At 44.9% G+C, this 24,422-nt stretch overlaps 1 protein-coding gene and 1 non-coding gene across 3 annotated transcripts in view; one reads left to right on the plus strand and one right to left on the minus strand.

The window, feature by feature from the left end:
- The window catches only part of LOC101067531 (leucine-rich repeat and fibronectin type-III domain-containing protein 2), an 88,580-nt gene extending 71,214 nt beyond the window's left edge, over positions 1 to 17,366 (minus strand). For both annotated transcript variants that reach the window (XM_003962304.2, XM_029832921.1), the window contains exon 1: positions 16,427 to 17,366. The gene's annotated coding sequence lies outside the window, so the exon portion shown is untranslated. The remainder of the gene's footprint in view (positions 1 to 16,426) is intronic.
- A 1,390-nt stretch (positions 17,367 to 18,756) lies between these two features.
- Positions 18,757 to 18,828, plus strand: trnae-uuc (transfer RNA glutamic acid (anticodon UUC)). The gene has a single exon. It is a non-coding gene; the product is annotated as a tRNA-Glu (tRNA).
- Positions 18,829 to 24,422: the final 5,594 nt, after the last annotated feature.

A 24,422-nucleotide genomic window follows, 5' to 3' on the forward strand; every position in this document is an offset into this window, starting at 1 on the left:
AATCATTTGCTTAGTGGTGCATCCTCTCACAAATAGAGCCAACTTAATACGAAGGGAGAAGCATGCTGAGGACTCTAAAAGCCAGTAAAAGTGTAAAAGTGTTTTCTTAACAAAAACTCCTACTCCTACTATTTAAGTGTAATAATTGCTACTTTTAGCTTTCTTCTAGCACCTAGATCACCTGTTTCTCTGCTCCGTGGCAGCAGAAGATCATTTATCTCCAGGGTTTCATACAAATTGCCAGTAAAAAGCCTTTGACTCGGCTTTACGTGGACTTTGGAGCGCTAAAACTCTGCCAGGTCCTGACGCAGCCTCCCCCCACAGTTAAAAAAGACAGCTTTAATCAGATGTGATTTGAAATAGACGTCCGAATCCTTTGCTTCAGAAGCAGTTATTGTAAATCCGTCACTTTAAAATAACCAGTTATTTTTATTCACCGGCTGAACTTTAGTGTATAAATTTTCTTTTTTTCCCCGAGCAGAGCTTGTTCCAGGTCTGACCGAGCCCTGGTTTCTACTGTTATGTCAGAAACGGTCGTGCGGTTCAGTAAAAGGTCGTAGTCTGTTTGACCACGGAGTCCACTGAACTCTCTCTGTTTCTTTGAAACTGAGATTCCAGCCATAAATGTTGCATGCCTGTAATTTGATCCTTTCCTTGTGATCTCAAGACGCCTGCTGATAAATTCTGCCCTTTGTGGAAATTGCGTTGCAATACCAAAAAAGCTGGCCAGCGGTCATTTCAAAGAAGAACCAAACTGCGCTTATGGAACAACAGGAGGTTATGAACTCCGCTTGTCATGAATGTGTAATGACACAACATTAACATGACGGAGCCCAAACAGCTTCTGCGTTCTTTCTGGTGCTGTATTCCCGCAGCATCATCTATTATTAACAAGTCCACATCCAGGCTGCGGTAGCTGTTGTTGAGTGGGGGTGAGTCGTGGGCACGCTGGGAAAAACACCGATGACACACGTCTACTCTTATGTTCTGTTGACATGCTCTATCAGAGAAACAGTCAGTAACCTTCAGCTATGGTGAATGTGTGTCGGCCTTGTTTGCCTGAAATTCCGCCCCCATTAGAATATTTTCTATTATGCTCTGCCATCTCCGAGATCATTAACACGGGAAAAGGCTGAACCAAAACAGCAGGAGAGGCTGGAAAACGATGTTATAAGACACGTGTGAATGGGAAAATGGCAGAGGGGAAAATCCGCTGAAAGTTCAGTCCCGCATTTATCCACAGGAATAAAGAGGAGATTTGACACAAAGCCAGGCCTCGGCAGCACCACCCGTGCCTCAGAAAAGAATAGCTACGCAGACGTGTGCAATTGTAAACGTCAAGTTGCAGTTTAGGCGCTATTGTGCGAGTCGCAGGATGCGGCGAGCAAGGCAGCGCTTTGTTGCTCATGAATGCACCTTTCGAATCACATGAGGTTAGCGCCCGACGTTGTTTTAGCATCATCGGCTTTACAAGATTCGTGAGTAGTGAGTAGTGAATCATTGTAAGTGTACGGCTATAAATAGTGGCCTGTGGAGCAATGTGGTGCGATGGCATACTATAACACAGCCAAGAGCTTTTCACCGAAGCATTAAAGTGATGTTTTACACATTTGCTCATCGGTACCCAGTGGCTGAATTTAGTCGCTGGTAAAATTTGAAAGGGTTTTCTCCAAAATACAGCACGTTCATTTGATCTACTAAACCGACGTATCGATGTTTGCTCTTCGGCTCAGTGCAGGATGAAATGTGCTGTTTGTAATCTAGCCCCTCCTTGCTCTTCGGAACGCACAACAACGCAAACACTGTAATGATTGCAAAGAGTTTGCCTTCAGGTGAAGTGATTAGTATTGTTTAGACAATCATTTCCACAGCTAATTGGTTTTTCCTCTTTTACCACCACTAGACTAAAGGTGATATAATGTAAAAGTGGTGGGCCCAAACAACCGTCTTGCATCAGCTTTCCTTTTCTAGACACACTAAAGGTGTTGCTGTTATTGTCTTTCTTTCTTTCTTTCTCGGCACTGCAGGGTCAGGGGGAGGGTGCTGGAGCCTACCCCAGCTCTCTATGGACAACTCAACAGTCCACCGCCCTATGGGAACATTTGGGGGTTGGGTAATGGCTCAAGGAAACCCTGGCAGTGTTCTGAAGGTATCCAGGCACCTCCCCCTGCTACCAACACACCTTTCAAATTTTGTCCGCAACGGGGCTTGAACCGACATCCCTCTGCATCCCAGTCCAGTTCATTAAAGACTAACAAGATACTACAATTAATATTATTACTACATCTAACTACGCTGTATAACAATAACAATAATAACAATGATAATAATAAGATAGGAACCCTTCACACATGTACTCTAATACCAGAACTATGTTTCATGCCCGACAACTCTGAACTAAACCTAAAAAATATACCTTTAATTTAAAACTGCACAATTTCTCTTAATGTTGTGGTAAACGAGTGCTGATGGATTTCTGGTTGTTAATGTGGAAAGGCCACAAACTCCCCAAAGCCTGTGTGGTTGGAATATTCTGTTCAGTTAAAGCTCCTGCTGATTGCTGCTCATATTCTGTCTCCCTGATTCGACATCAGACAGGGTTCAAACTTTCCCCATTGTCTCGTTCGTATTATTCTTAATCAGCCAGTGTGCAGACATGACTGAATGGAATCTGCCAACCTCCTCGGCAGAAGTCTATTGTTATTTCCGTGTGAAGACATTTAGCATTTTGATGTGTGTGCCAGTGATGTGCAGAGACAAACAGAAGTGAAAGGAAGCGATCGAACTAAGGCAAGCGCCCAAGTCGGTCAAGCCTTGTTATCCAAAGGAAAGGAAGAAAAAAAAAATCAATATTCTCCTACTGAGTGGGCCTGCTGCTCGGCAACAGCACACACACTCTCACCTATCACAAGCAGCAGTGGTCAGGCTGAATGATGTGAGTTTATATACAGTCATCCTGTTCTTTTCTTTTGCGTCATGAGATGATCGGCACACGTGTGTGGGTATCAGAAGTTTGTCTTTCTGTTGTGACAGGATCACATGACCTTTCGGTGCTGCTTCCTATTGTTGGCGACAGAGAGGCCCTTCAACCATCTGGTGAAACTTTGTTGCGAACACTACCGCGTTTAAATACTGAGATCAACTGTAGCAGCACCCAGGAGATAAATAAACCCACAATCTGACCTGCAGCAGTGTGGTTTCACTGCGTCAGGATTCCATAGGGTTTTACATGACTGGGCACGCGTGTGAAACGCCCAGAGGAAACTTTGGCTTCAAATCTAAATGCATCCGCCGACGTCAGAGGAGCCTCCAGCCGTAAAGACACGGATGGACGGGGAAATCTCATTTGACACATGAGCAGGAGTTGCTGTGAGTCTTGTGGTGGCGGACTTCTGTTCTGCCTGGTGTTCTGTTGCTCTCCACAAACACTTAATTGGATTGGGAGCTGAGGAGTGAAAGTAGCAGGTCATAGTGTTGGCCGGATTGTGATGTCCTTTAAGCCATTACTGGACTGGATGTGTAGAATGGTGGGGTTGATTCAGGTTGCTGGCTCTGTCCTGAGTTGTCCTGGATTGTTTTTAGCAACAAACTATCATTCACACGATGTTCCCACCTCATTGTAACGATCTATTTGCTGGTCAGCATCATTAAAATTGATTGGTTCTTATGGGTAATTATGGTGTTATTTTCAACCCAATTTGATGTCCCATTGGCTGTTCCTCTGGGTTCAAGGGTCACCACAGAACGTCAATACGTGGTAGGCTTCTTTTCTACCACGTTCTGACGTAGACCGGGCATCTTAACCCAGCACAAATTCCCCCACCAGAAAGTGGACCACTGCTGACTTTAACCTTTAAATTTAGAATCCGCTGTTTTGGTCCCCTCGATAAACTCACCGAGCTACAGAATACACATAATGACACAATTACAACACTAGCTAAAAGGTCATTCTCAGCACTCGTGAATGCTGGGGGCATCGAGCCATTAGTGTTTGTTCTACTGGTCTTTAGGGGAGATTCAGTGAAAGAAAGGATCCATTCAGACAGCTGAACATCACCCCTGTCTGTCCGCCACAGCTATCAATTCAGGCGTGGGCATAAAAGGCGCTGTGTTTTTGTGTCCTGCTCTGGACAGAACCGGCGCGCTGCGGTCCTTATTGGTCAGCGACAGCCCTTCCTGCAATCAACAGCCAGACGCGTTTGAACATTATTGCAAGTAATCTTCAAAAGCCTTGCTGTCATCGGTGATTCTGAGACTCCTCACCAGTTTGGGCAACATTTGGTCCATATGGCTCTGTTGTGGCTTCAGATAAACACATAAAATGGCTCTTTCTAATGACTTTATCACTCCAGCGAAATGCCATAAAAATGATACAGCCTGCAATTTTCTCCTGGAGGGAAACTGCTGCCAAAACTATGACTCAGAGCGAGGCAGCGTGAGGCCGGTCAGGAGCGCCATCCTTCTGCAAGCTCCGGCCTCCAGTTTATAGTTCACATTAGCTTTATTCTCTCCTCTTTCTTTATGTTTATGTCTAGTTTCCTGTATTGCGCGGGCGTGAGTGCCGGAGTCTGCTCCGTCTTCTGTCACCGGGGGAGCAGTTTCCCAATAAGTGACGAGTGTTTCGAGCAGCCTCCCGGTGTCTCATCGGCGGAAACCGACTGAGGTCCAAATCAGGTCCCAGAGAACCCGAGAACAACGACTGCCAATGAACATATGCGCATCTGACAGATGCTCACATTCAAAAGAGGGCGTTTCTTCCCCCAATGTGACCTCGTGAAGTGACAGGATCTTCCCTCAAACATGGAGAAGCAGTCAGCAGCGCTTAGCACAAGCTGAAACAATAGAAATGGAGGCCCGTTTATCCTTCCCTTCTGAGTCCTGCAGATGTCTGCATGTCTCTAGTGTGATTGCTGACTCATTCGGCTCCACAGGAGGATAAAGACCTGATGGCTAACAATACTTTGCATTCACAGGCGCTTTGTTTAGAGGTCAGATTTGATGCCCCCGAGCAATATTAGTACTTGCAAGAGGCTGGTGGAATGTGCTTAAAAATCGCTGCCTGTGAATGAGACGCTTTTTTTTTTTTTTCGTGGCATTTTTGATCTATCGCTGCAGATACTGTCGCAAGCGAGCTGGGAAGGGATTTACTCCCGAAAAGGGAAAGATGAACATTTTCCTGGGGTGATTTCACTTCCATCAAGACAAAATCATTCTCATCTCCACGCCGGGCCTTTGATTATGGCATGTTCAAATGCTTATTTCACACCGAAGAGTTTTAGGCTTAAAACCATGTAAGGTTTTTCATGACATGAATGATGATGGATTCCAAGCTGAATAACCATCATTTTCTTTCTTTCTTACTTTTTTTACTGATGACCTTAACATCCTGCTATAATACAACAATTTCTGGCCTGAAAACCTAGCACTGCAGAACCATTTCGACCTGCTCTCTAATCAATCCCTCCAGGGTTTCACACTTTTTTTGATTGTTGCAGCCAAAGATGCCTGATTTTGTGGCAGGAAAAAAAAGTGAGACTTTTTGTTGGTGCTGTAAAAACAAATTGGTGCTTTTCAGTCGCTCTTTGAGTGGGTGGTGCGGTTGAAAATTTACAATTAATTCGTCCCAGCATAAGTCTTGCATGTGATGTGTTTAGAAAGCTAAATCCACAGTCTCTAATGATGCAAACAATAGAGTTTTTCCAGTAAACGTGACACGCTGATGTGACAGAGGGGTGATCGTGGTCAGATATAGGTTCACGTCTTTGAGGGCCATTATTTTAGAACCGCAGCAGCTGAGCTTCTCAATCCTTGTTTATGTAATCTTTAGGTAAATCTCAGCTCTGAGATACTGGCAAGTGTTGGTGTGCATTAAAATACTGTGCATGTGATGGCGAGCACAAGTGGGTCGAAGGTCAAACCATTAACCATAGCATTGTGAACCTACTGTTAGGGTCCTGGGTGTTTGTTTTGGGTTTCTTTGGTGGCGTTTTCCTTGTTCCTGCTCCATTCGTTCTCCAGGAGGTGTGGTGGAGCCATTTTCCTACAGCTGTTGTTGGTGACAGTCACACCTGCCTATTGCTAATCAACTGGCTATCCTGGTCACCACTGTTGGATTGTTCCATCAGCTTTGTGGTAGATGTGGACTCTGAGATTCCATTCATTTGAGCTTCATGATTTTGTAATTGTTTCTTTGTTCTTTACTTCTCTCTTAAGGTCCCCATGCCTCCCTCCTTTCGTGAAGAATTGTGCATGATCTTTTCCCCGTGCTGAGCAAGCCCCCCCCCCCCGCAACGTTCAAGACTTCTTTCATTTAAAATAAACCCATTTCAGACCGAATTGGCTGTTTCCTGTCTGCATCCGGGTCCTGTTCGAGCTAATCCATAACACTTAAAGTAAACGCTATGCTAAAGCTACATGTGTTGTACACATGTAAAATCAGATTATGTTACAAATACAAAGTTTGTGATGAATGGGGGTGGCTATATGTGGCAGGTTATAATGCCAACAAAACAAAATGAGACTAAAGGAATTGTAGAGTTAACTGATAGCTGTACGCTGACCTGCTGACCTCCGACCCCCACTGATCCACTCAACCATACTACACATCCAGTTATACCAGCAGCTTGTACTATTAATGTATTTCCCTGATCTTTGCCTATTCTCTCCTCTCCTCTCCTCTCCTCTCCTCTCCTCTCCTCTCCTCTCCTCTCCTCTCCTCTCCTCTCCTCTCCTCTCCTCTCCTCTCCTCTCCTCTCCTCTCTCTACCCAGCCGGCCATCAGCAGGAGGGTCCCCCTACATGAGCCTGGTCCTGCTCAAGGTTTCTTCCTGTTAAAGGGGAGTTTTTCCTTGCCCAGGCCCTGGGATTCTGGAAAGCCTAGAGACAATTTTGACCAACTGATTGGTTGGAGGCAAAGAAGTAAAAGCTGCATCATCAGGATTGCAGCCCAAGAGTGAGAGTATTCTGGTGCACCAGTTATGATCCTCAATGCAATCTGTCTGTTCAAAATAAAAAGCAAAGAATTGCAATTCTAAATCTGTTCATGTCAGCTAGCTCTCCTTGGAATCCTGTGAGAACTTGGCTTTACTTTTTCCACTTTCACCTGTCAATTCCAATAATAAAAAAAAAGAACAGCCCAGCCTCACTTTCACTAGAAATGCCACAAGAACACTGCCTGAAATGTCTGGAGCGGCAGACATTTGCAGACATAAATACTGCTGGGAACCCTTCAGCAGCTGCATTGAAGGAAGCATTCATCATTTTAAAATATTCATCAGCCGCTTGCTGGTAAAAACAGTTTGTTTTGATTACCAATTGCCTTGGTAACCACTTTACGTGAAGCTTTGTTACCAATGCTGACATCTAAAAGGTGCTGCCTGCTGTGGGAAAATATGAGCCCAAAGGCTTCAGGCTATCTGGCTTTTCTTTGTGTTTACCTCAGCAGTACAACAGGGGAAAAAAGTGCATCATTCTCGAAAAGTGCAACCATCATTCAAAATCTTGATGGTTGTGCTTTTCTCCCGCATTCGCCTGTTGGTAACAAAAGTCAACATCCTAATGCTGACTTGGCTCAAGGCCGCCAGACAGCTGACACACATCACGCCAGTCAATGGGGTCTAATGAGGACGCAGTGACATGCTCACCCCCACTCATTCCATTCAGGTACTTTTTTGCTTCTGTGTAGCCTTGGTTGAGCTTGTGTTAAATATATTCCTTTTTTTTGTTTTTGCTATCTTGTATTTCTGGCATTTTTTCCTGTATTTCAAGATTGGCTGCCCAGGAGCTCATTAAAACTAATTACGGGACGATATAAAGCACGTAGCACATAGCACGTAGCTTCTAATCGGGTTGCCCATGAGGCCAACTTGATGAATGTTTTCCCACTGAAGGCTAACTCCTTGCTTTGTAAACGCAGTACCCATCACTCAACCCGTCAAAGCAGTCTTCGGTTTGATGTTTCGTTGGCAAATGGCGGCTCTGGAAAATACAAATGTGGAGTATAAACCAACTCAACGAGAGCAGATTTACAGAGGTCTCTTGGATATTCAGTCATTTTTCAGAACAGAATTCTTAGCAGGGGTGGCTATATGATTTTAAATGTGACATTCTACTGTTTAGCAAAAGGAGGAGGAGAACCATTCATATCTGTTTTTAGTCTATGAACAATAATTGAAAGAGTAAATTAAAGTAAAAGTAAATGTGCATTACACAGATAAAGGAAGTGGCCCTCCCAGGGCCTCGAATTGGGACCCTTTGCCTGGTGAGGTGATACCAACCACTAGCCTACTGTGCAGCCTTGTAGATTAAATTTTAATCTTAAATCAATTTTAATTTTACACAAAAATGTATCTCTTTCTTTGGTTTAAGTATCCACCTTTGTTATATTCTTAGGTTGTTTTTTTTTTGTGTGTGTGTGTGTGTGTGTGTGTGTGTGTGTGTGTGTGTGTGTTAACAACTGCATAGTTGTAGAGTCAGCTGTAGACATTTTACCATCTAATCAGTGGAATTTTCCTTCAACTGTTTTAGCAGAGTAAAGGAAAAGGCTGCTGTTCAGCGCCATCACAGAGGATCACTATGCTCACCCCGTGTGTTTATACCGGCTAGACGCTGCACAGTCACCACTGTGAGACAAGGACAGCGATTTGCAAAGAACCCATCAGCTGAGCAATCATCAGGAAGGACCCCAAAGGAGCACAGTGAGATTAAAGACCCGCTATCAATTTATCAAAGCTGCTGCTGGGAGGCTGCTTCAGCTTTAAAGCAGAATTGGGACTCCTTTTTTCTACCTAATGACTACAATTTAAACTGGAATATGTGAGTCAAACTGAAATCTTGGGCACCGATTCAAATGTGAATTGAACCTTTCACTCATACGTCAACCTTACTTAAAGATAATGCATAGATACAGTATATTAACGCCAATAAAGGTAGGGATGCAGGATTTGGCCGTCACACTCATATGGGTTATTTAGGTGCCGTCCATTTATTTTCTTTAGGTTTGAGATCTTCATTAGAGTCCATCTGGGTGGAATTTAATGGATTGGAGCTGATTTTTAAGCCACTCAGCTGTCTTAATAAGGCCTTATAGATATAAAGAGCCTATATAGAGCATATCAGAGCAAAGATGAGATCCATGGGGTGAAAAGAACCACCTGAAGAGCTCAGAGATGGAGCTGTAGCAAGACTCAAATCTGGACATGGCAAGAACATGAATCTGCTTCATTGATTGTTACGAGGAGCTAAGAGGTCTCCATCATTATCATATGAGACATGTTGACCAGGACTCTTCCTACCGCTGGAGGTCTGAACTAACTGAGCACTGAGTCTTGGTCGGAGGTAACTAAAAACCCAAAGACCACTCAGACTGAGCTCCGCAGATCCTGTTTGGAGAAAGCTGGAGATAAAAGTTGAATGGAAACAGTTTCAGACCGTCAACCACAAACTGGGCTGGTGTGACAGAGGCCCAACAGAAGAGTCTCCTCAGTGAAAGACACAAGAAATTGAGGGCAGGGTTTGCAAAAAACACACCTGTAGGACTCCCAGGATGCGAGTAACAGAACAAAAAAGGATGCAATTATAACATCTCTTATATAATTTGAGATAAAACTCAATGTCTGGAAACCACCATTTATACTAGTTTTAAATGCATAGTTTATGTTAAAAAAAAATCAGTCATCCTATCTGAAAATGTTTATCAGTCAGCTATAACCATTTACCATTCGCCTCCCACTATAATCATAATATAAAGCTAATTGTGTACCTTATCAAGTAAAATATAATATATTTTCAATGATTGACATGATTTTTTCATAATATATATGTAATATAATATGTAATTGGAAAAAAGGTAAACTGTTTTATAAAGTAAGTAAGGCGCATGAGTTGTTGATTACATTAAAGTGTACGTATGTCATCAACAATCATATTTGCACGGTTTCAAAAACTGAGGCTCATGGGAGGAAAATGAAGGAAATCTCTCGCCACCAATCTGCTGTTTGCAGGGGGGGTGTAATCGCACAGTAAATACTGCGAATAACAGAGCATGTGGGCTGTAACTAGGTGGATTTTCCGCTTAATCCAACAATCTATGAATAAATTGGTGCCTGCAATATGTCACCAAGGCGACGCATCACAAACACGTCCCAAAGTTGAGACGTATTTGATGACCATCGTGTTACTGCCCTATTTTTCTCAGCTGCACAAACTATAAACAGCAAAAGTCTCAACTCAGAAGATTTGAAGATGTAAAGGTTTGTTGAGAAACATTAGCCCGAGTGGGCTGGAATTGCTGACTATGATGAATGAACACGCCGGTAAATAATGGGGCCGCTGTAAGCTTCAAAAGTGCAACAGCCACGGCAGCGGGACCAAATTTGTGTGGGAGAGGAGAGAGGCAGTTCGGCACGCTCACAGGTCGAGTAAAGCTCTGAACAAAGACGAACAAGCGGCACAATGGAAGGAATAAAGCACACTGCCTTGCTAATCTGACAGACTGGATCATTTTTCCTAATGTACCGCTGCTATTGTCACGCCTCAGACACGCTGTCGCCCATCCTCGCTCCACCATCCTTACAGTAGAAACATGTCTGAAATGCTCGGAGCCGCTGTGTCCGTGTCCCCACTCAGACTGCGGTTCCTCGTAGAAAGCGAGCCAACGTCAACCTATGTGATCCCTCCAAGGATGTTGCAGAATAGTCTCATGTTTGCTGCTGAGTTGTCCAGGTAAAACCACCTCTTTTTTCTCCCTCCCTGAAACAAATGCAAATGCTTCACAATATTAGCTTTTTTGGGTTCGGAACTTCTCAGAAAAACTGGAATAAAGGAGAAAATAATGATTGACATGTGTCCTTAACGTACTTTTTTTTTTCTTTGCTCACTGCTCTGTATCCTGATAGCTTACCTGTTCTGTCACCGTCACTAATAGTCCATTACATATTTTTCAACATCAGACTGGTGTTAGCTCAGTCTGGGGGCTGAGAAGCGGAGGGTTCGAGCAGCAGAAAGCACCAGAACACCTCCAGAGCACTGCCAAGGCACCTTTGAGCACGGAACCAAAACCAATATTGTGATGAACCTGCAATGAACTAGCGATGAACTAGCAACCCATCCAGGGGACCCTGTCTCACCCTTATGTGCACCCTGCCGGTGACCCTGAGATAAAGCGGTCAAGAAGATAAAAACAACACTGCATCCAGTGAGTTTTGCAGCGCACATGTCTCAGCATTAACTGTCAGCTATTTTGTGCGTCCTGTCCTCCTCTGCACCAGCACGAGTCTGCTGAAGCCTGTGGTTTAAGTGGCCGTGCTGTTAAATCCTTCTATCTTCCCAGTAAGCAACTGTGACAGTTCAACTGGGGTATTTTTAACTCCAGCACTAGAAACCACGGTGAATGGAGGACCTGGACATTTTTGTGCACGTACACACAAATGTAACTTTGTCAGAAGCTGATCGTAACTATCACAGTACAGGATGTGCTGGCTTGGTTTCGGTCAGAAATCAGGCCAAGACCTGTGAATTCCAAGCCTTGAAATACACGGTAGCACCCTGACCAGACCATGGCTGTGTGCTCTTATACTGGTGGAGGGTTGGTGTCTGATGGACAGACTGAACACTGGGTCCCTGGTAATCACCAGTCTGAGTTAAACTGCTTATACAGAATCAATCAATCTTTATATGGCATCTGTTACAGTCAAAATTGGCCGTCACCCCTAACAAGCAACAGTGGCATTTTTAGTGTATTTTTGTATGTGTTTCTGTGCTCTGTGCTCTGTGCTCTGTGCCTCTCCTCTCCTCTCCTCTCCTCTCCTCTCCTCTCCTCTCCTCTCCTCTCCTCTCCTCTCCTCTCCTCTCTCTCTACCCAGCCCCCCATCAGCAGGAGGGTCCCCCTACATGAGCCTGGTCCTGCTCAAGGTTTCTTCCTGTTAAAGGGGAGTGTTTCCTTACCACTGTTGCTTGTCTGGGGTCAGGCCCTGGGATTCTGGAAAGCGCCTTGAAACAATTTTGATTATAAAAGACGCTATATAAATAAAGATTGATTGATTGATTGGCAAGGAAAAACTCCCTTATAACAGGAAGAAACCTTGAGCAGGACCAGGCTCATGTAGGGAGACCCTCCTGCTGATGGCTGGGTCTAATTTTCAATATTTCGGTTACCCAGTCTTCCTCATATGTTATTCATTGCTTTGATGTGCATCTGACCCACCACCTCAGAGTCTATAATATGTTGTCACATGGAGGCCCAATCACGCGGCTGTCACGCAACAGCCGATGAAAACACCACCAAGATTCAGGCTGGACAGTTGGAGACACATTGCAAAACCCCTGTTAGCGCTCTCCCAGCGGCTCTCGACGGCTTTCATTTGTATGATTACAACAGTTGCCAGAGCACATTATGACATCAGGTCTCCACCAACACCCGAACGGTCATGAACCGATAGATGGAAGATATAGCTGCCATTAAAGTCCTCGTATCAGCTCTGCCTCTTCCCAGACAGATGAAACTGCCTGAATGAAGGAAAGTGTGTCTTCTAAACTGTGTTTTCAAAGTTGCTATTGTGGAGACCCGACCGTGTCATCAAAACAGAAACTGAGACAGCGTCTTCAGTCCATCCAGCATCTTAAATTCAGATGAAAAAATGTGGAGGTCTCTTCTAATAAGCACTTTATAATATGAAGGTATTTGTGGTAGGGGTGCAGGGCAATAATCTCCAATGCTGCTGAAAGCCTCTATCGAACTAAAAGCCATGATATCAGAGCATCTGCTTCTGCACACAAACAGATTCATCCTTCCCATATGCTCAACAACACCAGGTGGCCTCCTGTCAGCGAGCCAAAGGTCAACTCAGCGGCAATAGGAATGATGATTAAAACGGGCGAGTCTTGCCAGGAACCTGCTGAATCCCGAGTTTGCTGCTTTGCAGCTGCAGGTTTCTCACTAAAAAATAAGCTTTAAAAGCTTGTAGGGTTGATGGAGGGGATTGTTTAAAAGAAATGTTTTTTTGGCTGGGCAAAGACATTTGAGACATAATTTTCCTCCATGTAATATACACATCAATACTTGGCTCATTTGTCCATGTTTCTGCTTCCTTGAGCAGGTGGCACTAATTGCCTCCTAAATGTCAGGTGCCACCCCCCCATCCATTAAAGGAAGGAATAAAAATAGCTGAAATAAGCATTGTGTGTGCAGCGCTGCGGTTCTGGACGGGGGTTGTTAGCGGATCTTTTGCAGAAGTCCCCAATACAGGTTCAAGTAGAAGAAGCGGGAGTGAAATTAGCAACTAGATGAGGAAACAAAGGACCTGGAGGGCTGTCTTTGTCCTCATGAAAAATTCGGAAAATTGCTTTTGCCTGTTTATAGTTTGACAGTGGTCAACTGTTAAACACACACCAGTCAAGAACAATCAAAAGGGTCTTTTATCTCAAATCAGGAGATCCGGTTTCGCCCTCTACGAGACAAAAACTCCATAAAAACATCCAACACTGGTTTCATGAGTGCGGCTGGCTAACGTGCTGTTGCGTTCCATGTTAATGCTGCACTACAAGTGTTTGTCAATCCAGATTAATTGCATTAAAAAAAAAAAAACGCAGTTAACCATCTGGTTTCTTCAGCCTCCACAATAGAAAAGATGGCTTTGTTTTAGAAACGCTCTGGCATAGTCACCATTGCAGCGTTAGCGTCACAAATAGATCCTAGAGAGCCTGCGTATGGAAAGTTCTGAAGTGCCCCCCAGCTGCTTGGGAGGAATTCAGCCTTCTCATCCAGATTAAGCAGTTTCCGGCCTTGATTTTATCATCGTGTTTTCTGTGCATCCGGATGTGTTTATTTTATTTTTTTTGCATCGGGGAGATTTTTCTCTGGGAAGAGAACTGAGCTGGAGCGTTCCTCACATGGAAGAGAGTTGAGCGGAGATGCCACAGGGGGGTTGAAGGCTAAATCCCGTGTTTCGTTTTTCCCCCTTCTGCCTTTCTGAGCTTCAAGTGTTTTCCATACCATGCAAAGCAGAACTGTTAAATCACTCCTCTCCATTCACTCACAATTTACTTTAATTTTACAAAACAACAACTGTCTGGCCTTCTCCGGTTAGCCTCCAAGCATGCCGGACTTCTCCCCAAGGTACAACCATCCTATTTCTGATTGTATCCTTAGCATCCATCTGGCGTCCCAGCAAATTGCATTTTACTGCGATGCAGGTTATCTCATCTGCCAGAGCAGGCCTATCAATTTCAGGGCGCCGTCTCCACAGAAGGCATTAGCACTTCAGCGTCATTCTGGCATCAAGCATTGACAGACAATAACCGCTCCTGATATCATCAACATATCACATGGATACTGTTGACAGTGTCAGTCTGACTGGAGACGTGGATCAAAATAGGTGCAACATGAGTAATCTATGTCCCCACACCAAACCCGGCAAGTCCAGCCAGTCCAGTTAAAAGATTATCAGACTTGTCCAGAGCGATTTCAGAATGGTCACTCTCTCAAAGCCGATGGGAACCAAGTCCAATCAAGTAACTCGTCCATCTTTGTAGCAGCCATTTTCAGATCACAAATGCAGGAGCTTTTTATTTAAATGCTTGGATGCTGATTTTTGAGCTCATTATTTAGCTCCCTGACTTCAGATTTACTCTTGTGCCACACACTCAAAGCTGATAAAAGCTTTTATAAACCATCTGTAAACTACCTGCTTGGCAGCATTTGCGGTTATAAAATCGCTGGCTTGAGAACATTTAACAGCTAAGGTGCCAAAATGTGTCCCCGAGGAGCAGGCAGAGGCCACAGCACAGTCGGAGGAGAGTAAATGGTTGTCTCTGGTACCTGAGGAGCCTGTGCACATTAAATGAATCATTTCCCTCCAACAACAATATTCTTCATTCCTTTTTCAAATTCACAGAAAACATATATTTTAAACCAAACATCCACAAGTGCAAGGATTGTCGAAACGAATAACCTGTCTCTTCTCCTGCCATCGTGAGTCGTCTCGGCCAATAGCATAGAGTCATCTGAGGGAGGTGGACAACTGAGGTACAACGCTTCATCTTATTGGCTGGATTTATGCTACACAAAACACCCCAGCAAGTCCTGTCTGAGCAACATTGTGCATATCATTATTATTCATGAGTTGTTATTGTTTTAGTGGAACCCTCCAATAAAGTTTAATACCTATAGAACCGTCTGTGATTACTTATACAGACTCTGAAGTCCACCTTTAGTTTCATCTACAAGCTGCTCTTTAGTGAGCAGACAGATTCACTTTGTTGTAATAAAGATGTGGAGATGAGTAGGATGATGATGACAATGATGAAGATGATGACAACGAAATTTGGCCTGAAGTCTACTGCACCCTCTCACAGTCCTGTCAAGATGCATATTAAAGTCAGTTTGCAAAGCTTTTGTAAATGATGCATTTAGGTAATTCACAATATTCAGGGAGGCCAATCTATTCAAATAACTGATTTTTTTTTTTTTAATGCACGATTGTGAGATAATATGACGCCGGGCGACACATGTGGGCACTTGCTGACACACACTTGCGTCAGGACAGCTTCGTGTCTCATGGATAAAACACTGTTAAGTCAACTCTGCTGAGAGGAAACTTGCAGCAGCGCTCGCATGTGCGCGGACGCGCTGGTGCGGCGGAGGAAGCGCCTCCTGTCTGCGGTGCTGAAGAGCCTCGGCTGACCACCTCCACTCATCACTGACCCCCACCCCACCCCAATACCCCCCCCCCCTCTCCAGCACATCCCGCGGGAGCCGCCGCACCACTTGTAATCCACAAGAGGGGGGTGATTACAGCCAGCGGCTGCTGCCCCATGACGGCGATCGAGCCGGCGGCCAGGGAGTGATTGTTACTTTGATTCAGCGCGGATTGAGGCAAACAGCAGATTCTCCGCCGTGCGTGCGTGCGTGCGTGCGCGCGGGCACACACGCGATTGGCACTCCAACGGAGTTTGTCCGCTTTAATCACTGGGGAACATTTTGGAAAGTCCGACATTCGCTCCCTCTCACACGCGCGCGCGCGCACACACATACACACAGCAATGGAGAGAATATTATTATGCGTCCTGCGCTGTCAAACTGCCCCCTCTTCTCTCTGCGCACTCTTTCTTCACAGAGGAGGCAAAAACGCCACTAAAAAGATGAATTTCCCCAAAACGAGAGACTTTTTCAGGCATTCAGCGACTGTCCAACATGAGTCACCTCAACTCTGTGACATTATGGGCTGTAGAATCCCACCACGCCAGGTGGTAACCCCACAGACACCATATTTCCCTTAAAGCAGTGGCATTTCAGGCGACCTTGCTGAGTTAAAGATAAAACACACACACAAACGCACACACCAAACGCAATTCAAGCTGCCAATGTATTAAGTGTGAGCGGGAAAAGAATCAGAACTAAAAGATTATTTTAGATTATGTTTATTCCTTACCTTCTACAAGGGACACGTATCCATTGTGCAGCACCGCGAGCTCTGTGTGGGTTATTCTGTGCTTTCGACGCTCCAGCCGCTCCCTTCTCATTCATCCACTAATTCCAGGAGACGAACTGCACCAGCAGCATCCACCGAACCACATACCGCTTCCTCCTCTCGCACTTCTCTCGCCTGGACTATTTCCCCCCTCTCCCAGCAGCAGCAGATGCTCCGGAAACCTGCGCTTTACGCCCAGAGCGAAGTCGCGACTATCACTTCACAGCATATTTGTAGTTTCCCCCCTCAAAGAAAAAGCAGCCTCTCACTGGCGTGTGTGGATTCGGGGGTGTTTTGCAGAGTGTTGTAACACACACTAATTCGGACCCGCAGCGCTGCAGAGTTTTATCAATAACTAAAAATATCCCCATCCGAGAAGACCGGGCTCCGGATCCAAGGCAAAAGTTTAAAAAGGGGAACAAAACAAGCCCTAAAATATCCCCCCTCCCCACCTAATTGATTTGTGAGTTTGTTCTTTGTCGGTGAGCCAGGAAGATGGAGAGGTGCGAGCATCGGTGCCAAGTCTCTACGCAGGAAAGACCGCAACGCCGCGGCGGATAAAGCCGAGTGGCACAAAAAAAGGAGCCATCGCGGGGAAGGGAGGGAGGCGGGCAGGGGCGGACATCTCAGGTGCGATCTCCGTGTCCGTGTACGCGTCGTGTGGACGGAGGAAAGAACGATTTCCACGCGGCTCGGACGCGCTCCAGTCCGCAGCGAGTAGCGCGTCTGCGGGAGATTAAGGAGCGACCAGGGATTAGTAAACGCTTAGCGGTGTTTAGCGTTCACACCAGCAAAGTAGCCTATCAGGACTGGAGCGGGACAGACTGGTCCCGTATTATCGGCCAGTGCACAGTGGAATTCGCACCCCATCACTGTGATGGTTTTTCGAGGTGCTCCTCATCCTGTTTGACCTTCAGAGACGAGGAGCGTGAAGCGGCGCCAGGAACAGACGACAGAAGTCACACCTTGCTCAGTACCCGAGGTCTGGAATAGAGGTCATTAGCACTTCAGAAACCCAAGATCTCTAGTCCTAGACGGATTTAATGAGATAATATTGATCATATTGATGAAGAGGGCAAATAAAACCAACATTGCAAAACAGTCGAATCTGTAAAAGTTGAGACCCTGACACACATGGAGAATAAAAGCTGCTGACTAATTAGATGAAAATCATTAAACTGCCATGTCAAAGACAATCAGAGAGGCTGGGACTTGCTTTGTAGTTCCTTGTTGAAGGTTGCTATGGAGATGGTGCAGATCAGGCTCCAGCCTAAGTCTATTATGGACCGAACTATGTAATAAGTGCATTTGTAACAGGCCTGTCCTAAATCCACAAATAACATCTTGTGTTCTTGCTTTTAGTCCCACGCTGCATGTTTGTGGCTGCATAATAATCCAAACACCCCCACAACAAATCTTTCTTTCAGATGTAAGATTACAGATGCTGGTGCGCACATCTGTGATTCCGTGTGATCCACCTCTATCGACACACCCGTCTCCAAATATTTAGCCGAAGACACTTTACTTCCAGATAGGCACATCCTGACTAGCTCTTATTGGGCGTTAAAATGCTCTAATAAAATCTGTGTTGGGGGGGGGGGAGTGTGTGTTTCCAGGTTTAATGAATTATATTATATAATATATAGGGTCTATTGTGCCAACATGGATGCACATCTTACACAGAACCTGCCCCATGCACCACATCCACAATACAACTTTAGCACATAATTCTCTAATTTCACACGCTGCCTGTCATGCTGCACGTTGTTCCCATGAGGTCTTCCACCTCTGTCACACACATCAGAGGCGTGCCCAGACACTCCGCTCTCGAGTTGCCTGCTCCTGCACCCTCCCTTTCTGCCGGCAACACACACACACATACCCACACACACACACACTGGCTGGTGATTTGCCCAAAGTCCAAATCCCCAACATACACAGCACTCACCCATGCAGTCAAATAAGTGATATACACAATTTACAGCAGCTTCAAGGGTTGGCGTGTCGCCCTGATGCTGCACTCTTAACGTGAAAGGACCTCCATGCTGGGATGCAAAGACGCTGCACCCCAACTGCATGGGATGGATAGGATAGGTTTCCTACCTGTAGCACCGTTGCAGCTGATCTTTGTTGCTAGGGCCTGTACACCTTCACCGACTTCCTGACCAAATCACGTGAGAGTCACCAGTTATGTTGTAGAGAATTATTGGAGTCAGTCACCAGGTTCATCATAACAGAGCTCATGTTTAATTCCAAACATCTGTTTTAGAGTGTAAAGTTGGGCTCTCCACTCCCATATGCTCTAGTGGTCAGGATTCCTGGCTTTCACCCAGGTGGCATAGGTTCAATTCCCAATATGGGAGTTCCTCTTTCAAAAGGCTGAGAAACAAACTGGTGGTTCAATTTCCCTACTTAACTTCACCACTGTGGGCTTGTTAGCATAAACTCTGAGTGTTGCTTGGTAGCAGCTTGCGGCTCCTTAGGGACGGATTGGATAGAGCAAAGTATATGTGCTTTATCCATCTGTCTGTCCGTCGGTCTGTCCATCTATCTGTAAGACAAAATCAAGTCATTATTCACTTGAATATTAATGTGACTACAGCCTCTCACATTAATCTTTCTTAATCTAATAGTGTTACATTCACTTGAAAAAAGGTGCAGATATGGATATTTTATATCTGACAATACAATTACAATTATAAACACTATGATAGTAAGAATAATTCATACAGTTCATTGCTCAAGGCAGGAGTCAGCTTCACTATGCTAGGAATAATATTAATTTCACTGTAGGAAGATAAAGAAGATAAGCGGAGAGGTGAGGGTGTTGCGGTGGGGTGGAGCCGTATCTGCTGGTTCTATCTGCTCCATCCTTCTCCTGCCTCAGATTTCCTTCTTCCCTTTTTATTGATGTGTACTGTCAGAGACATGACTGCTGTGGCACTCGCCACCACTGTGCCATTGATCTGTGTTTAGAACTTGTCTTCAGAGCCACTCAAAGCAACGTTCAGCCAGCTAAAAAGTGTCCGTCATTTCATTTAGATAAAATGCTCCAAAGAAAACAGTTTTCCAAGAAAGAACTAATACATCAATCATGTGTAAAGCTGCAGCGCTCAATGCTGTTGCTCCAACACTTCTGGCCGGCTTATCTTGCTTAGGTTTAAAGCTCCTCTCTGCGGAAGCAGCCACAACAAAGAATCAGATCTTTCCAATGTTTCGGTCCAGTGGACCAGTTTTCACTATCGCAATTACCACGTTGTGTATTTCTGGATTCAAAACTGGAGCAGGATTGGATCACAAGCCTCGATCTTGTGCAGTAAAATGTGCTGAATCACACTATTCCCACGGCTTCCGTAAAACATACTGTTCTTTCTTAAAATCACAAGATTTAATTTAAATTTCCAATTTAATTAGAGTGCTGGAAGGAGCCCGTTGGATATCCTTGCATAAAAAAGAGCATTTGGATTATTTTTTTCAGAATGTGTGATTCTAAAATGTGGGAGAAACAGTAACCAGGGTGACAATATAAGAGACGACAGGGAAATAAAGAAAACAGGACAATATGAGGACGGGTGATGGGAGGACCAAACTGGAGACAGTTAGACACGTCAGTGGTTTTGCCTTTCTGCTGGATGAGTGGCAAAGAAATGCCTTTAGTGAGGAGTCCAACAGCAGAGATGTGATTTCCAGAGACTGAGAGACGTCTAATAAACTCCAAAGCACTCTTTGACCTTAAAACTCAAATCTCTGCGTACGCATCAGCTCGTGTTACTGTCTAGGCAGCTCGCTGCACAATAAAGAGCTGTTTTTCCCATTCTGGTCACTCCGGAAATAATGATTTCTTCCACACAAATATTTTTATATCAATAATGTAAAAGCTCCTTTGTTGTCCAACGGGCAGAATGACTGATCCTCTTCAATAAATGTTTTCACTATTTCACTATCATGTTCTTGCCTGTTTGATTCCCAAACACCAACTTTTATTTCCTTTTTTCTTGTACGGTTGTTAACTTGGGCTTGGAAATCAGTTCATTATAATGTCAAATTACTATAAACATTTGAAGTTGAAAACAGCTTTTCTTGTAATTTATTATCAGTTGTCTGTCCAGGTGTCAGTGACCAGCTGACATACTGGTGTGTGTGTGTGTGTGTGTGTGTACTCGTGTGGGTGTGTGTGTGAAGGTTCTAGCTGTATTTACACAAATAACAGAGTGAACCACGAGCAACCCAACATGATTAAAGGAATTGCAGATGGTCACCACGGCTCGTCCTCGTTGCTACAACAATCAGTCATTTGACCTTCCTGCCAGGGTGGCAACTCACGTCAGCCGCTTGAGACTGATGATCTACCTTGCCGAGACATTGTGATCACGTGGTCGTTACTGAGGGAAACATGTCACAGCTAATTAGAGCACACAAGGATGGTGGTGGAAGTAATGGTGGTGGAACCTTTCTTGTTTCTTTCAAGAACTCACTCACTCACTGCAGAAACAGTGAAAGAGAAGAAATGGACCACTTCTTGTCAAAGTGACAGGTTGACCTTTCCCTGAACCCGCCCACAACTGTCCCCCCCCCCCCTCCACCTCCCTTTCTCCCTCCCGCCTCCCGCCTCCCGCCATTCTCCCTTGCCCGCCTTTTTTTTTAAAAGGGAGGAGTGTGGATCCCCCCCCCCCCACCTCCCTTTCTCCCTCCCGCCTCCCGCCTCCCGCCATTCTCCCTTGCCCACCTGTTTTCAATAAGGAAGGGTGGGAGTTACAAAACAGTTACAAATCAGTTTTGCCATAGTCCTGACATATCCATCTGTCGGCAACATGAGTAGTTCTACATCCGTGATTGGTGAGACGGCTGTGACCGTTATAAGAGAATTGTGTGGAAAAGTAGTTGAAAAATCCACGGTGTTTGTACAGCGTTCTCAGGCGTCACCTTCTGAGTCTTTGCAGCAAGAATGGTCTTTGGAGTCTTATAGTCAAACAGGGAGTTTTGGGTATGTGTTCCGTTACAAGACGGGGGAGTTGATTCTCTATCAGCGGGAAGAATCTTCCAGTGAGGGGCCTATGTTGTCGGCTACGATGTCTTCCAATGACTGGGGTGTGTTGAAACTGATCAAACCGGGAATGGTGTGTGTGACTGAAGAAGGCTGTGAAGAAAGAAACAACACAGAACAGAAACCTTCCACAGAACAAACATTTGTGAGCATTTGGTTGACGAAAACCTCGGGTACGGGAAGATGGTTCTATCGTGCTAGCTACAAGATGCAGATGGAAGAGATGTCAGGGAAACCGAGACAGTATTTTGTCTTGGATCTTTTTAACTCAGACTGTGGGGTTTTCAGCAACGTGTTGACTCTACCTCTTGCAGCATGGATCGAAAAGATGCATGAAATGGATGATAAAATCACAAAATTTTTTCACCATTGTCGTCTTTGGAACAACACTGTGGTGACGAAAAAAAGAGTCCTCCCTCGTGTAAGCCCACACCCATATCTCAAATGTATAAAAGACGTTCGTCTGAACCATACGTTACCCACTACCGGAGTGAAACACTAAGGAGAGCATGTCTACCAACAGAAGCGTCAAGAGCGGATCTGACAATCCGAGCAATTCCTATCTGTGGGATGAGGATGAGACACAAGCGGAATGCCGTCAACGTCGGCTTCGGCCTCGCAGGCTGGACTTTGACTCACTCATCCAACGCTTGGATCCCACGGATTCTAACGAGTCTCTCACTCCTTGGCTAAGCCCTCCACCAACCCCACCCCTCGGACGCTCGGCATCGGATCCTGGGGTGTCCAGTCCTCACTCACCCTCACTGACACCACCCGTCAGAGACTCGGTATCACTTCCAGAGCTGTCCGAGTCTCTTCTCCAAGGCAGAGATCCTGCGCCGTCTCCGGCTTCTTCATGTCCAGGTTCTCCAATCTCTGTGAGCGGTGTGGAGAGTCTTTCACGCTCAACAACCCCTGATCCGCCTTTGCCCGACGACGCATCGGATCTCCCCGGGGCTGTATGTAACGGTGCTGACCAGCTTGACGGCTGGGCATCTGAATTCTTTGGTCTGGTAAAAAAAGGCGTTCTTCATCTACTTAGCGTCGTCCTGGACCTGTACAAGGGTGAGGTTTGCAACGGATGTCGGATCGACCACCCCAGCCAGCGCCAACACCAGTGTTTGGATGTGATCGAACCGGGTTTCTACCGCAACAACTTTTACATGTTGATGAAAAGACTCTACACACCCAAGTTCATTCCTGCTATTCAAAATTTCCTGAAAGCGTGCGGTGTCAACGCTGACTACGTGAAAGTCAAGATCGCCGCAGAGAGCCTTTTGCTCGAGCTGAAATCCAGCGAATTAATCTACACTCCCATCCAACAAATGTACGAGAGTATCGCCGACAACGACAGCGAGATTAAACAGGAACATCTGGACACGGTGACTCAGTACTGGACTGAAAACACTTATATCTGAAAACACCATTTTCAGATATAAAATGGGGAGCTTCTGGGGAAAAGTTGTAAACGATGTAGAAGGTGTCAAGATCCAATTGATCAAGGGTCAGATAATAAACATCTTGTACCAGGCTATTGAGAACAAAACGGCTTCAAACAAAAACATCTTGCTGGAAAAAACCAGAACGTGTGCAGGACCCGCACTTTGGGAAGAGATGGTAAATGACACGATGCTTATGAGCAAATCTGGATTGTCGGATTGTTTTAAAGTAATTTTTAAAGAACTGTCCAACGATGTTGTAAAACCATGTCATATGATAGCCTTTTATGCTTTGCTCATTGATGTGACCAGCAGACTTGTGCAAAACAACCATTCTGTAAGCATCTTGGAAGAACTTGGAAAATTTCACGATGATATCTGCCTCAGTCTAGATCATAAAGTCTTAACTCAAACTCTATTGATGATAACGCATTGGTCTTAGACTAGTTTTTGACTATCTGTACTTTCACATTACAAATGTTACAAATGTATTTGCTCATGTTACTCACAAAATGTATTTACTCATGTTACTCACAAAATGTGTATGCTAAAGATTTCTTAACAGCTAATAAAAAAATAAATACCTCTCAAACGAGCATCCCTTCTCATTCTGTTTTCAACATGTCTGAGACACGCTTCATGGAAAAAGTGTACTATGATCCCGCGCATCCCGGTAGCCTCGGTGGTGTAGAGCGGCTCCATAAGGGGGTGCAAGAAGAAATGGGAAAGACGGTTCCTCGAGAAAATGTTAAAACATTTCTACAGGGACAGGACGCTTACACTCTACACAAACCGGCCAGGATACATTTTCCAAGAAACAGGGTTTTCGCCCCCCGCCCTTTAAACCAATTTCAAGCGGACCTGTGCGATATGCAAGCCCTGTCGGAGCATAATGACGGATATAATTATTTATTAACGGTCATAGACATATTTTCCAAAAAAGCTTACGTCAGGGCTCTGAAGAGAAAATCAGCGGCTGAGGTGGTAAAGGCGTTTGAATCCATTTTTGAGTCATGTCAGACGCCTGAAAAAATACAAACTGATGCGGGGAAAGAATTTTTTAACAAGAGTTTTGAAGCTTTGATGAGAAAACACAATATCGTTCATTTTTCCACCGCCAGCCACCTTAAGGCCTCTGTGATTGAAAGATTTAATCGTACATTAAAAGGTAGAATGTGGAGATATTTTACAGCAAACAACACTCTGCGATACACCGACGTCTTACAAGACTTGGTGAAAAGCTATAATCACAGTTATCACAGCAGTATCAAGATGAAACCCGCTGAGGTAACCTCGGAGAACACTTTTAAAGTGTTTCAAAACTTGTACGGTAAATCTGAAAACCGACGGAAGGTTGAAACCAAGATGAATTTCAAGAAGGGGGACCTAGTTAGAATTTCAAAACTGAGAGGAGTGTTTGATAAAAAATATGAACAGAGTTTTACGAACGAGGTGTTTACGGTATCTGAACGCA

The sequence above is a fragment of the Takifugu rubripes genome, chromosome 2 (assembly GCF_901000725.2).
Source record: "Takifugu rubripes chromosome 2, fTakRub1.2, whole genome shotgun sequence".
Lineage (NCBI taxonomy): Eukaryota > Metazoa > Chordata > Actinopteri > Tetraodontiformes > Tetraodontidae > Takifugu > Takifugu rubripes.